Source organism: Balaenoptera physalus (assembly GCF_965194825.1).
Source record: "Balaenoptera physalus genome assembly, chromosome: 7".
NCBI classification, from domain to species: Eukaryota; Metazoa; Chordata; class Mammalia; order Artiodactyla; family Balaenopteridae; genus Balaenoptera; species Balaenoptera physalus.
Window position 1 is genome coordinate 38,873,284 of NC_138886.1, and position 15,507 is coordinate 38,888,790.

General features: G+C 39.3%; 1 protein-coding gene across 3 annotated transcripts in view; it reads right to left on the reverse strand.

Moving 5' to 3' along the window:
- Positions 1-15,507, reverse strand: part of LOC309663825 (spermatogenesis-associated protein 31D4-like) — a 210,537-nt gene that overhangs the window by 42,455 nt on the left and 152,575 nt on the right. The gene's annotated exons all lie outside the window — the stretch shown is intronic.

Below are 15,507 nucleotides of genomic sequence, written 5' to 3' on the forward strand. Positions count from 1 at the left end.
AAAGACAAGAACAACATGTAATAAATTAAAACCACCTTTTGCTACTTAATTCTTAGTTGTGTTCTACATGTCAAGTTGCCTTAACATGAGAGGTGGCTGTTCATTAATATCTTACTGTTTATTAATGAGCGCTATGTTTACCAAGTGGGTTGTGCTGCTACACGTTTACACAGTTATAAATAAAGCAAACTGCCAAGAGATTAGCTGTGGAAGATCTGAGATTTTGTTTTCACAAGGACTCTCCCAGTCACTTCACGCTTATGGCAAATTCATGACTGTACCCTAAGGTCTATTTAGCCTAGGCTAAGCGGCTGTCACCGGCCCCATTAATGCCGCAGCAAACTCAGTGGAGCTGCTTACAGACCAGGGAGGAGAATGATGTCACTTTGCTTTTAATAGACACCATTCTGAAGTCTTCGCGTTTCCTTTGCAGTCAGCAAGGACAGAGCCCAAGTTCAGGAAGAGAAGTTTCTGACTATACACTTTCAAGACTTCCCTTCCTGCCCACCCGTCTCTTTGAGTCATGTTGACTACGCTCATTAGATGGGTTACTCATGTACAGTAAGTTCCTATTATTTGCAACCCACTGTTCTCTAAAACTGCTTGGTAAACTATAAAGGGCTTCAAAAATTCACTTGTTTTCCTGCCTGAGGTGAGGACAACTCCTCCTCCAGCTGAAATTATCAGCACACAAATCACAACTATCCACCAGTGAGGACAGACTTTCCCTGACTTCTAAAGCAACATAGTAAAGCGGAAAGAACCCTTTATTTAGTGAACTAAAGGCTTAGGCCCAAATTCTGGCTACATTACCAGGGCTTGGACTAACCTGAGGTGAGCAAGGGGCCCAGGGAGCAAAATTTAAGGCAGCCCTCACTCTCAGATCTCCCTGGTCCTGCCCCATCCACTATAACCTCTGAGAAATCTTTTTTTTTGTGAGGGCAAATTCATATAACACAAAATTAACCATTTGGAAGTGTACAATTCAGTGACATTTAGTAGAGTCACAATGTTGCGCAACCACCATCTCTATTTAGTTGCAAACATTTTCGTCACCCCAAAGGGAAACCTCATACCCATTAAGTAGTCACACCTCATCCGTCCCTCCCTCCAATCCCTGGCAACCACCAACTGCCTTCCTATCTCTATGGTTACAACATGTGTGCTTTTGAGTAGCAGTACTAATAACCAAGTTACCTTGTGCCAAGACACTATTTGAAGAGTTTTATGTGCATTAATTCAATTAATCCTCACAAAAAAACCCAATGAGGTAGACACTAATATCCCCAGGTGAATGGCTTATTATTTAATTCTCTAATTACCATTTCTTCATCTGTAAAATGAAGAAAACAGCAACACTCTAACAACAGTTTGCTAAGCACATTTATGTGAGAGGCATTGTTCTAAGTCAGGAATAGCAATAGGATTCAACTCTAACTGGGAGTGACTTCCTGTAGAAAAGAGGGAGAGGAATTCTTGAGCTAGCTCGCTGGGACAGAGTGTAATCATCGACTCGTGATGTCTGCCATGGACAGAGGATTGGGTGAAGTGCTGTAAGAAATGGAGATTTGCCCTCCCTCCTAGACAAGTAAGGGAAAAAAAAAAAAGACAAGTAAAATCAGACTCTGCCTCAGTCCAGAACAAGAAGCAAGCAATTCCATGTGAGTGTAATGAGGCAGTGAAGGCAGTTTGTACAGTGTTAAGAGCAGAGGCTTTGGAATTTGAAACAAAACAAAATGCAATGTGTTAAATTCTCAACTCTGCAGCTCATAGGTAATATCTTGAAAATGTTATCTAACCTTTCTTATTCTCACTTTCTCTTTTGTAAAATAGCTAATAAATCTAATTCATAAAGTTCTGGTGGGAATGACATGAGATCATGTGAGTGAATGGCTAATCACTGTATCTGACATATAGTAAGAGCTTAATAAAAGGCTAGGAAATAAAATATATATATTGTATTATATATTACATATTATATCATATAATATTAGGTATATTATACATACTTTATATATTTAATATTGTATATATAAAGAGAATATGTGTGTATGTACATATGTGTGTACAATATATATAAATATTCAAATATAAAAATAAGTATAAATATATATATATATACATACACCCATTCTCTCCTCTTTATAGGACATAGAATAGACAGAAAGGAGGACTCAAGTCTACTTGCAAGAGGGAATGGAGATTAGAAAAGCTTTCTTACAAAAGGAGGCCCTTGAGATCATTCTTGAAAGAATAGACCCATATGCCTGCCTCATCCTGTTGTTTTGAGGATTTGGTGACATCATTTATTTAAAGCATTTTGCACAATGCCTGCAGTCCACAAATGTTAGCTAAGTATAATGTTTTTGTTGGCTGCTTTATTATTCCATTGTGACCCTCTGAATCAGTCAAATTTCTTGATGGCAAAGAACAGAAACTGCCTCCAGGTAACTCAAGCAGAAGAGAAATTTCTTGGAAGGGTCTCAGAGAGCTCAATGACTCAACAGGAAGCAGGCTCAGAGCAGAGACAGGAACCCAGAGGGGCCAGGCAGCTGAGGACACAGCCTGGACCAACTCCCTGGAGCAGGCTGGTTAGGTCAGTGCCATGGACACCATTGCTGCTGGGCACTCAGCACTGCTGCCATCGTCAAGAGTGAGTCTCCTACTGGGCATATACCCTGAGAAAACCATAATTCAAAAAGATATATGTACCCCAATGTTCACTGCAGCACTATTTACAATAGCCAGGTCATGGAAGCAACCTAAATGCCCATCGACAGACGAATGGATAAAGAAGATGTGGTACATATATACAATGGAATATTACTCAGCCATAAAAACGAACAAAACTAGGTCATTTGTAGAGATGTGGAGGGACCTAGAGACTGTCATACAGAGTGAAGTAAATCAGAAAGAGAAAAACAAATATCGTATATTAATGCATATATGTGGAATCTAGAAAAATGGTACAGATGGACTGGTTTGCAAGGCAGAAATAGAGACACAGATGTAGAGAACAAATGTATGGACACCAAGGGGGGGAAGTGGGGGTGGGGGGGTTGGGGGGATGAATTGGGAGATTGGGATTGACATGTATACACTAATATGTATAAAATAGATAACTAATAAGAACCTGCTGTATAAAAAAATAAAATAAAATAAAATTCAAAAAAAGAAAAAGAGAGTGAGTCTCCTACTGGGCATATACCCTGAGAAAACCACAATTCAAAAAGAGTCATGTACCACAATGTTCATTGCAGCACTATTTACAATAGCCAGGACATGGAAGCAACCTAAGTGCCCATCGACAGATGAATGGATAAAGAAGATGTGGCACATATATACAATGGAATATTACTCAGCCATAAAAAGTAACAAAACTGAGTTATTTGTAATGAGGTGGATGGACCTAGAGTCTGTCATACAGAGTGAAGTAAGTCAGAAAGAGGAAAATAAATACCATATGCTAATGTATATGGAATCTAAAAAAAACGGTACTGATGAACTTAGAGGCAGAGCAGAAATAAAGACACAGATGTAGAGAATGGACTTGAGGACACGGCGGGGTGGGGGGGGGTGGTGAGGGGAAGATGGGATGAAGTGAGAGAGTAGCATTGACATATATACACTACCAAATGTAAAATGGATGGCTCGTGGGAAGCAGCCGCATAGCACAGGGAGATCAGCTCAGTGCTTTGTGACCACCTAGAGGGCTGGGATAGGGAGGGTGGGAGGGAGGCTCAGGAGGGATGGGATATGGGGATATATGTATACATACAGCTGATTCACTTTGTTGTACAGCAGAAACTAACACAGTATTGTAAAGCAATTATACTCCAATAAAGATGTAAAAAAAAAAAAAAAAAGAGCCCAGTTTATAAGGGTCCAGGGAGTGGTTCACCCAGAAAGGGCATAAATCCTCTTCCCAGGGAGCATTTCAGGATCATTTCCGAGATGCCTGCCAGCCAAGGGTGAGAAGTGAAAGCATCACTTTCCCATGGAGGCCGGTGGTGCCCTCTGGGGCAGGCGCCCGCTGTGTGGCCTAGGGGTGCCCTGAGCTTTGGAGTTTTATGTCAACAGGAGTATTTTTATTTAACGTCACATGGTAAACACAAGGAAAATCCTCTGTTTTCGGACCTAATTCCAGCAGGGCACAGAATTGAGAGTTTTTAGCTTATGACTTCATTTTCTGCCGAACTTGGTCAAGCTCAAATATTACAATCTTTTCGTTCCTGGAGCGAGGCTTTCTGCCCTCGTTAGAAATATTGAAAACTGCCTTGTACCCACATCTTGCACTATTTGTTTAGTTCTTTAATAAATGAAACGCTAATCCATGTACAAAAGAAAAAAAAAGAGTGAGTCTCAGTGTCCCTGAGATTTTCTACCATTCCCCCAGGATGTGACAGCCTTGGTGAGAGAACCTGTTGGCTGATTCTAAGTCAACTGTCCACATCTCAGCTGCCAGTGGTTATCGAGAGAAGGTAACTGGCCTCTTCAACTTCCACAGCAGGAAGTACGGTCATTTTTCCTACTAAGAATCACACAGAAGGACTTATTTTAGAAATAGAAGGAAATTTGAATGTAGGGTATCAATAAAAAGTTTCAGCTGAACCATAAAGAACACTGTTTGGACACAGCAGAAAGCATTGTACCAAAAATGTAGAAAATCATCATAAATCCCAAAAATTTATCTTCAAACTGTAAAATACTTAAAAAACAAGACTTTCAGGTCATTGTTGGGTGTTCCATGACAAACATATGCTATATATTAGTAAGTCTATAAATAATAGTGAAGTAAATATAAAACAAGTCAATGACTAAATGTGTAATTAATGTTAATCATAAACAATAATTTCTTCAAATCTTTAAAAATTGGTCTAAAATGTTAATGTCTCAGTTTGAAATCATCTACAGGCCAATTTGAAATGTGAGAAGGTTAGTTTTGTTTTCTTTACCCCCATTAACAAATTTGAGAAATGTTTTTATCTAATGTGAATGTGAGCATATGGAAAATAGTCAGCAGGGAATGTGGGCTTATGAGTTAATAACAAAAGTTGGTTGGTAAGAGTTGATAATGAATTAGCGAGAGATAATTCTGATGCTCCTAAAAGATCTGCTCTGAGATTTCCAGGAACTATGCAGACCTTTAGACAGAAGGCAGGAGCCAGAGGAGAGAAAAATGACTTCAGTAGAAAAACTGGCCTCTTACCATCAGTACTTAAACATGCCCAACTCTCTCCCATATCAAATAAAACCCTCTCTCTACATCTTCCCCTGCAGGGACTGCCCTACTTCTACCCTCCCCTTGGCTGTCCCAGACTTCTTGATGGTTGTTTATATTCACTTTTTCTACTTCCTCACCTCCCCCTCATTTCCAGCCCACTGCAGTCTGGCTCTGGCCCCACTGCTCCAATGAAACTTGTCAAGGTCACCAATGACTTCCTTCTAGTTAAACCTAATGAACACCTTTCCATCTTTGTCTTATTTGGCCTCACTGCAGCTATGGATAATAACTTCCTCTTGGAAATACTCTCTGTACTACACTTTCATAACCCAATAGTCTCATAGTTTTCCTCCTGTATATATTCAATTGTAACACACTGTCTTGGATTTTACCAAAGACACTCAAAACTCAACATTTCCAGTCTGAATTCACAATCTTTCTCTGCAGGTATACTTTTCCTCCTATGTCCTTCAGAATGAATGTCTCCCAAATGCGTGGTTATTAAGGTTAAAGACTCAAGCACCATCTTTGAATCTTCCCCCTCAGTGTCCAACGCCGCAGCCTGCCACCAACCAGTCAATGCTGATTATTACAGCCCCTCAATAGCTCTCAAATACTGATACATCCACTTTTCTACTCCTTTCTGAAACCACCCTAGTCCAAGTAACCAAATAAATAACTGAATGATCTTAATGACCTCGTGCCTCTGTGTCTCAATTTCCTACTTTGTAAAATAAGACAGAATGAACACGGTTTCTTCCTTCTTTATATTCTGTGATTATAAGAGTTTAAAATCAAGGAGTGACTCAGGATAAAATCAAGTCCAGTTCTTTGGGAGACCATCTCACTTTCTCCACTTAAATACTGTGGTGACCAAGATTGTGCCTCATATCCTCCCATAGCACTGCTCTTAAGGACAATCTCAGGGTCTTCAAGATAATTTATAATAAGGCTCTTCCTCTTAAATAGGGGTCTGCCTTATGCCACATTTTGAGCTATAGAGAATATTTTAGAATGAGATTCTAATGATGGTAACAAATTTATCTACCTTGTTTCATTAATTCATCTGAAAGCTCCTTGAGAAGAATAGGAGAAAGCTCCTAGTCCTGAAAATGTCCCATGTAGTAAAAGGAAAAAAACGTCCCAGGACTTCCTTGGTGGTGCAGTGGTTAAGATTCTGCCTGCCAATGCAGGGGACATGGGTTTGATCCCTGGTCCAGGAAGATCCCACATGCCGCGGAGCAACTAAGCCCGTGCACCATAATTAATGAGCCTGCGGTCTAGATCCTGCGAGCCACAACTACTGAGCCCTCATGCCACAACGCCTCAAGTCCTTGCGCCTAGAGCCTATGCTCCACAACAAGAGAAGCCATCGCAATGAGAAACCCGTGCACCACAACAAAGAGTAGCACCCGCTCACCGCAACTAGAGAAAGCCCGCGTGCAGCAACGAAGACCCAATGCAGCCAAAAATAAATAAATAAATTTATTTTTTAAAAAAACCTGAATAACAGGGAAATGTTGACAGAGGTTGCGGGGAGAGGCAGTGATGAAGGAGTTGGGTTGATTTTTAGCAAGTAGTAAGGTCAAAATAAAAGCATTATAGGGCTTCCCTGGTGGCCCAGTGGTTGAGAATCTGCCTGCTAATGCAGGGGACACAGGTTCGAGCCCTGGTCTGGGAAGATCCCACATGCTGCGGAGCAACTAGGCCCGTGAGCCACAACTACTGAGCCTGCGTGTCTGGAGCCTGTGCTCCGCAACAAGAGAGGCCACGATAGTGAGAGGCCCGTGCACCTTGATGAAGAGTGGCCCCCACTTGCCGCAACTAGAGAAAGCCCTCACACAGAAACGAAGACCCAACACAGCCAAAAATAAATAAATTAATTAATTAATTAATTTTTTAAAAAGCATTATAAAAGGAGAGTGAAGGATTTAGGTCAGGGCTTTCTTTGAAAAAAATTTTTTAAACATAAGCAGATGGAAAATGTTAAGTGACACAATATGGTAGATTCCACCAGTGAGCTTAATAGGTAGCCATTTTAACGGGAGAGAAAGCAGACTGCGAAGTGCGAAGTTGGGAAACTTAAAGGGGCAAGAGCCAGAAAAGCAAGGGACTCCTTCCTGCCGTGAGGATTCTTTTGGTTCTGAAGTGTGTTAACCTACTAGTGAAGATATCATATATCCCCTAAAAGGGGCATCCATCAACTGGAGAAAGATGTGCCATCTCTCTCCACAGCTCATTAGCAGACTGAAAATGTTAATTTTCAGAGTAACGCAGAGTAACACTGCGTTACTCTGATTAAGGATTAATTTTCTAATTCCAGGGATGGAATGCTCCTCTAAGTGAGTAGGCCTTCACACAAAAACACAGACTCACATAATATGGATGAAACAAAACCTTTAATGCTGCCTTCCATCTTCCTAAGACCCAGTGGGGAAGAAAAAGGAGGATCTCTAGCAAAAAGGGGAGTTAAGGGTTAAAGTTTTCCAGCTCTCCATCCGGGAACAGGTCCCACTAATGGGGGAGAAGTGTGATGCCATCTTTCTGGCAGACTGAGGGCTTGGGAAAACTAGGTCCTTCTAGTCTGGCTAGGGAAGACATAATATTTCCAACAGCCAACTGTAGCAAGGCAATAAATAGCAATGTCACAGACTAGATGAGTAACTTGTTACCTCAGACCCTCCCAGGGACATATAATTTGCGTTCCTACCATTTATTGGGATAATGCCCACTTATGCCGGGGCCTGCAAATCCCTTGAAAATATGTAACTAAATGCTATCTACACTTTTATATTTCACATCATTGTTGGGGCTTCATTACAAACTGCTATATTTTAAAATTGTTTCAGATAGCTTTAAATCCAAGGCAGTGGGGACTTCCCTGGTGGTCCAGTGGTTAAGACTTCGCCTTCCACTGCAGGGAGTGCAAGTTCAATCCCTGGTCTGGGAACTAAGATCCCACATGCCTCTCAGCCAAAAAACCAAAAACATAAAACAGAAGCTATACTGTAACAAATTCAATAAAGACTTTTAAAATGGTCCACAACAAAAAAATCTTTAAAAAAATAAAATTTTTTAAAAATTAAAAAGTAAATCCAAGGCAGTGGCTTTCAAACTCTTTTGACAGCAACTCACAAAAATATATAGAATAATTTTTATCATAAACCAGTATATATATACAAACACAAAACTAATAAAAAAGTTTTATGATACCTTACCCTTATTACATATAGTGCATTCTAATATTATCTATTCCACATTGATTCATTGTTTTTAAGTGATTGTCCAACCCCAAGAATTATTTTATAATCCACTAATGGGTCAAGACCTGCATTTTGAAAAACTCTATTCGAAAACTATAGGTTCCAGCTACCTTAGTCAAAAGTCTGGTGTCAAAATTTTTTAAAGCCTCGTTAAAATGCATCATCAAAAAAAGTATTTACTGAAGGTAACTCAGTCTCCATAAAGAGAATTGTCTTGGGGATTTCTACCATAACTCACCAAATGAATAATAAGCCTATACTTTGCAGAACTGAGATGTGAGCTGAACATTGAGTGAAAATGACATAAAATCAGAGCAGAGTTAGAAAAGGAGGACCATCACCAAATGCAATGTGTGGTTCCTCTGGAAAACACAAAGCAGCTTAGAGTGAGGTGAGGGGAACAAAACAGAAAAAATATATATGCTAATGAAGAAAAGATCAAGCTTGCAACTTCCATCTCCAAGCTTCACAAGTTGCACTTGTACTTTCCAACCCTATGAGACTGAGTAATAGTCAGGATAACTCCGCTAATCATGTGGTCTTGAATATCTCAGCTGATATCATTTAAGTCATTAAAAAGGATAACTGCAAATTAAATTAGTTCACCCTAATTATACAAAAATGAGAAATTCAAATAAGCAAGGTAATGCTCTTTTAAATTAAAATTTTTTTCAATCGCTTGGCATCTCAAATCAAAGCAAATGGGTAATGTTACCAATTATATCAATTTGATTCTTAAATTTAAATACATAAACATATGATGAACTGAATTAAAATTTTTATTTGATATGCACTTAACATATTAACATTTGTACTAGGGTAGGGAACCACATTCAAGATGTGAGACAAGGTCATGTCCTTGAAACCCAAAGAAGGTTGCCACAAAATTGCCTTTGTGGGAATCTAGCAACAGAAATGAATCCCAAAATCTGTTAAACAAGTTATCCCACAGGAAAGGTAAGGTAGACCACACTACTAAAGGTAGTACTATAGAAGCCTGTGAAATATTTATCAAGAGAAATATTTGATAAGTAATAACAATATTAAATTTTAGCAAGCAATATGATAATGTGCTAAACTTCAGCATGGTTGCACTTAACAGAGGATTTTCATAAGAAGGAAAGAAATGGAAATTTATTGACTCTCTGTGTTTTGCCTGGCAACACTAAATACTTTCAAATATACTATAGCATTGGAAACTAGGAATCAGAGATGTTAAATAACTTGCCCTAGGTCACACAGTGATGAATGACAGAATTAGAATTTAAACTCCATCTTCTGATTACAAATCAATATTCTTGTCACATTTATGTCACTTTATCCTGAACCAGTACTAAAAATACAATAGTGCTTAAAATATTTGCTTAAATATTTCCTAAGACTTCTGATCAAGATCAATTCAGATTTCAATTTCATGGCCAATGAGTAATAAAGTGATCCTTAAAAGAAAAAAAACATAAAAAATATACATGCATTCTGGATGGCATTATGAATCTTTCAAACAATTGATGAAAGAATTATCTATTGCTGTATAACAAACCACACTAAAGTATAGTAGCTTAAAATGGTAGTTTATTCTTGTCTCTTATTGTTCCATGGATTGATTGGGATTGGCTGGGGGTCTCCTAGAAAGTGCAGTCAGATGTCAGCTGGGGTTGCAATCACCTGTGGGCTCAATGGGGCTGGACGTCAAGATGCTTCACTCCTATGGCTGACAGGGGATGCTGGCTATTGTTTGCGGCTACCAACTGGAGGACAGCCCAAACCACGGACAAGCCGTGATTCTTCTCTCAAAGTGGTGGCTGGGCTTCAAAACGGAGCATTCCAAGACTAAATGTTCCAAAAGACCCAGGCTTCTTACAACCTAGCCTAAGAAGTCCCAGAAAGTCACTTCCACTGCATTCTATTAGTTGAGCCAGTCACTGGGGCCAGGAATACAGATTTAGACCCCATCTTTTGATAAGAGAAACAACATGACAAAAAGCGAGGGCAAGGAGACTATCCATCACACCTTAGTCTTTTGCCTCCCATCCTGGCAAGTCTACTTTATCCAGCCGAGTTAAAAGGGGAAATACATAATAAAATTACAATAACATAAATTATTTTGTTGTCTTTTTTCTATTTCTTTGGCTCTATTTCTTTCTCTGGAAACACAGCACTTCTTGAGTGAATGAATGAATAAATGAAAGCCTCTGTCTCTCGTTTTTCCATTCTACTCTTTTTTTCCCTTTCTTTCCTGCTTTCTAACTGAAAATAAAAGGTAAATATATATATTTAAATATATGTATATATTTAAAGCACCAACATATTCTGATTAGTTAGTGAATCATATGGTTAATTTCTACCCATATCGCCCATTTGATATCTGCCTGACTCAGTCATCATCCTATATAGGAAGGTAATAAGAGAATTTTTTTTAATGCAGGCAAAGAAAAGAGAGAAAAAATGGTAAAGAAAAAGCAGGATCAAGAGAAGAAGGAAAATATAAATGGGAAGGGAAATAAATAAAGGAGAGTGAGCAGGATTAAGCCCAAGTGGCTGAAAAGACAGAGAAAGAAGCCAAATTCTACCCCTTATAATGTTGCACCTACCCACTGCCACCATCACCAGCCTAGTCCAACCTTATTTCCTAATGCCTGAATTATTGCTATATTATTTTACCTAATCTCCCTGCCTAGAGTCTTTATTCCCTTAGAAACACTGTTTTCCTCATGGTGCTCTCAATTAAAAACAAACACTAAATGACTTCTGAAGGATAAAGTCCAATATAAGCATTTTAAGGATTGTCATAATCTGACCTAATTTTTCTTGCCAATATTGTTTCTCAAGTCTCCCCTGCATGAAACTATTGATTCAGCCAAAGCAGTCTACTCACTGTATCCAAACACACAGAAGAATGAGACTAGATCTCACTATTTATTACATCATGAAAAATATAAAATCTGAATCAAGGAAAATAATTCATTCACAAAGCAGTGTGGCAAAATTGTAAGTTTATATTATAGCACTTATAGTCCAGTTCATCTACAAATACAGCCTTCTCATTGTTGTCTTCTGTCCTGTGCTCTAGCTAATCCTCTCACCAGGAGCTTTCTCTGTTGCCCTCAACCTTCCCAAATCTTATCTAACCAGGACCCACTAGAAAAACTCTTCTTCATGGAAACTGACATTAGCTGATTAATTTGGAAGTGTGATTAGCAAGATTATTCTGAACCCAAAGTACGTGTTAATAGTACAGCATCTGATTTGATTGTCCATGGACTCGAAATTCCATCTCAGTTTCTACTCTGCAGATTTGTTTAGCATACAGTGGTTTACAGGACAATTTCACCCCAGTCTGATAGATAATTCAACCAGCATCTAATCATTTGTACAAATTTGATTTGCAATAATTACAAACAGCAATTACAGAAACAGTTAAAAACACCATTGCTAATATTATAACTCTTTGGGAGCCCTACATAAATGGGATTTCTTAAAAATAGGATATTTGAAGGTAATGATGGGTATATACATGATAAAACAGATTTTGTGGTGAAAGAAGTTTATTGTCAAGTATAATTAAAGTGTAGACACCATTTTAAAAGTACAGATTTAGGGGGCAAGGGAAGAGACCTTTTGAAGCAAAGTAGAAATTAGGAATAATTACTGTGATGATCATGGAATGTCAACCTCCATTTCGTCAAGATGAGCTCAGTATCCTTCAAAGTTCCATTGAGTCCAGGAAAGCATTTGTGTAAGACCAAAGGCAGCTTTGGGAAGAATACCTTTGAAGTATAAAGGAGTAGAGTGACTGGCAACAGCCAACATAAAAATGGACTAAACAGTAAACGTCTTTTATATGTGGAATCTAAGAAATAAAACAAACAAATGAATATAACAAAATGGAAACAGACTCACAGATCTAGAGAACAAACAAGTGGTTACCAGTGGGGAGAGAGAAGTGGGGAGAGGCAAGATAAGGGTAGGGGATTAAGAGGTACAAACTACTGTGTATGAAATCGTACACTTCTGAATCTTATTTAAAAAAGTAGTTTTCTTTTTCATACCCAACATTAAATGTGCATGCAAATTGCTATTTTTCTTTTTTAATCTTTTTTGATTCAAAATTGGGTAAAACTAAACTTTTTAGGGAAATTTGTAAAGATGGTAAAATTATAAAGAAAAGTAAAATGTTATTATATCAGACAGGAGAGTGGAGGCTTCTGGGGTGATATCAAAGTTGTATTACTTGACATGGGTGGTATTTCTGCAGGTGCTCACTTCATTCAATTCATTTATCTTTTATGCATTTTGAAGATGCAATATAAAAAATCCAATGTTCAAATTCTACAGTCCATTAACTTGGAGGTGTCAATTACTGCCCTACCCAGTGCTTTGCTCTCATTCCCTTTTGCCCAAATGAAGCTGGTTGTGCATTAAGAGATGACATCTTGTTTTCTAGAAGAAATAGTGAAACTGGTCTGGCCCTCGGTAATATTTCAAAACAGTCTTTTTGTAAATGGGCATGAGAAGATGTCCTTCTTAAGCCAAGGACGAAGTCTTATATTTTGTATTATTTAAAGTACCTGATACAGTGCTACACAACTAGTATGCATTCATTCATTCATTTGACAGATATTTACTGACTTACCTATCAATGGACTCTCTGGAAAACCACAGCCGTTTACCAACTAATCTGGTAAAATGGCATGTGATAAGTGCTATAAAGACACTCAAGATTCAGCAATTTCTCCTGGCTATCAAATTTATTTTGGCTAATGGATATCACTTACTTTCACTCCCATTTAAGTCTTACAAAGAGATACTAGAGGAGGATCAGCCAGTTAGAAGGTGGAGACTTAATAAAAACTGAAATAGAAAGAGTCAGAGACAGGAGGGGAAAAAAAAAAGCGCAGAGGAATAAGTAGGCAGAAATTGTACAACCAGCAAGGTCTCAGGGCCCTGCACAGTTTGAGTTGAGCCAGATATTCTTCCTGTTTCCTTGCTTGATCTCTCCTCTTGCCCATGTCCCCAGTCTGGAGGAGTTAAGCCCAGCACGGATGCCACTGAGACAGGTCAAAGCAGGGAAAGGTCCTGGGATCAAAACTTGGCTGAGCAGGGTGAAAAGTTTTGAGCAGCCAAAAGCAGAAAGAGCCAGAAGATAAACATAACCCATTTTCGAAGGAGTGCCAAAGGTGAAAAGCAGGAAAGACAAAATTACTCATCAAGTCCAAAGGGGTGAGCACAGAGCCAGACACTGGGGGGAGAAGGGAGTTAAGAAAGTCAAGTGTCAGGTAAAAGCAGAAACAGAGACTTAAAAATAAATAAATAAAGTGAAATAAAGAAACCAAGACAATAATTGGGAACCATTACTTGGAGTTTGACACTAGATTTGATTGAGTACAAGTTAGCTTAATTTAAAAGCATATGATCTGAGCAGGTACCTTTCCTCCTTCTGATTTTATCTCCCACCTTATTGCCAATCCATTATCAACAAGGCATTTAAAATATTTACCAAACAAAATCTGGAAGCCATTTAGGCAGTCCTGCTAATGAACCAACTTAATTCAGACTGATTTGGCCATGAAGATGACCACATCTACTGAAGACAGCTCTCCCCAGATTCCTCCATTGACTAGTTTGAGAAACAAAGCACTTGAAGAAATGGTATATGTAAATAAGTGAGTTTAGGTTCAAGCAGCCTGAGATGCTGGTGGTTGGAAATGCCTTACTCGTGTGCAGAAAATTTCCTGAGCACTTACTATGCCCCATGCAGCATGTCCACCCAAAGTTCTTTAGATATAATATTCCAGTGTGTTTAACGTTTAAAATTTTCTCCATTTGGTTAAAACCAATGAGATTTTTGTGAGGCGCTTGATCCTTTCCCACCCCAATTTAAACCATAATTTTGTGAAGACTAGGATTATCTTGCTATATTCTTTTTAACCTCCCTAATTTCTAGTCAAGCCTCAAAAAATGAAGTATACACTGGGGGCTCTTAGCACCCCAGAGATCACCTCCATTCTACTTGTCCAAAGGTGGGGGTGACTTGCTCAGTCAATATGAAGCAAAGTGTTTAGTATCAGCCTTAAAATAAGTGGTTTATTTTTTTACTGTCTTCTTTTTTTTTTTGCTGTTTTCCTGCTTTTCAGAGAAGCAGTAACAATAATTTAAACTTTTCCACTATGTGACCTACACTCCACAGACACTGTATAACAGCCAAGCCAGTGCTTAACAAAGGACTTGGGTGAGCGTGGGTATACATGAGTGTGTGTGTGTGCACTTCATACAATGTTGTATGCCAATATGAGGTGGGAGACAAAAGAAAGTTCGGGCACATGCACATTTATATTAAAGAGATGATAGGACCCACAAAAAAAGAACTTTTCTGCATATTAATGTTGTATTTTGGAGAGAGGTTTGCAGGGAAGGAAGAGGTGCAGCTAGGGGAGTGGATTCCTATCTCTAATTACGTAGGGAGGCTCTGGTAAGAAGACAACTGAAGCCTTTCCTGGAACTGGGATCTTTCATTCGATAAAGGAAAAAAATGCAACACTCATTCCCCGCCTCCTTCCCTCCCTCCCTCCCCGCTTCCTTGGTGCCCTTCCAAGGTAGGGCCCCTTGGTGCTGGCTTCTCAGTCCTCGCCCCGGGGAGGCTTGCCAAGGCCAGGAGGGCCAGATGGGGCTGCTGGCAGAGAGGCTGCTGATCCGGCTCTTTCTCATCCCACTTTCCGTCTGCCGGTGCTTTTGGTGGTGGTGGCACTGCCTCACCCTGACGAGGTTAGAATTACCACTCTGCAGCGGGTGGTGTGTGTACCAGCAAGCTTCCTGTTACATTCACCAGCTACCCTCTACCTGCTCTGGGCTGGAATGTGCCATACCTTGCTACTCCCATTTTACACTTCACACACCAGCTTTCTCTCAAGACAGTTATTTGATCACTAACCACTCTGAATATCATGATCCTCGGCTCATTTATTTTTTCTGTTTTAAAGGATGGTGCTGGGGGACGCAGGGAGCGGCCACATCGAGTTCCAC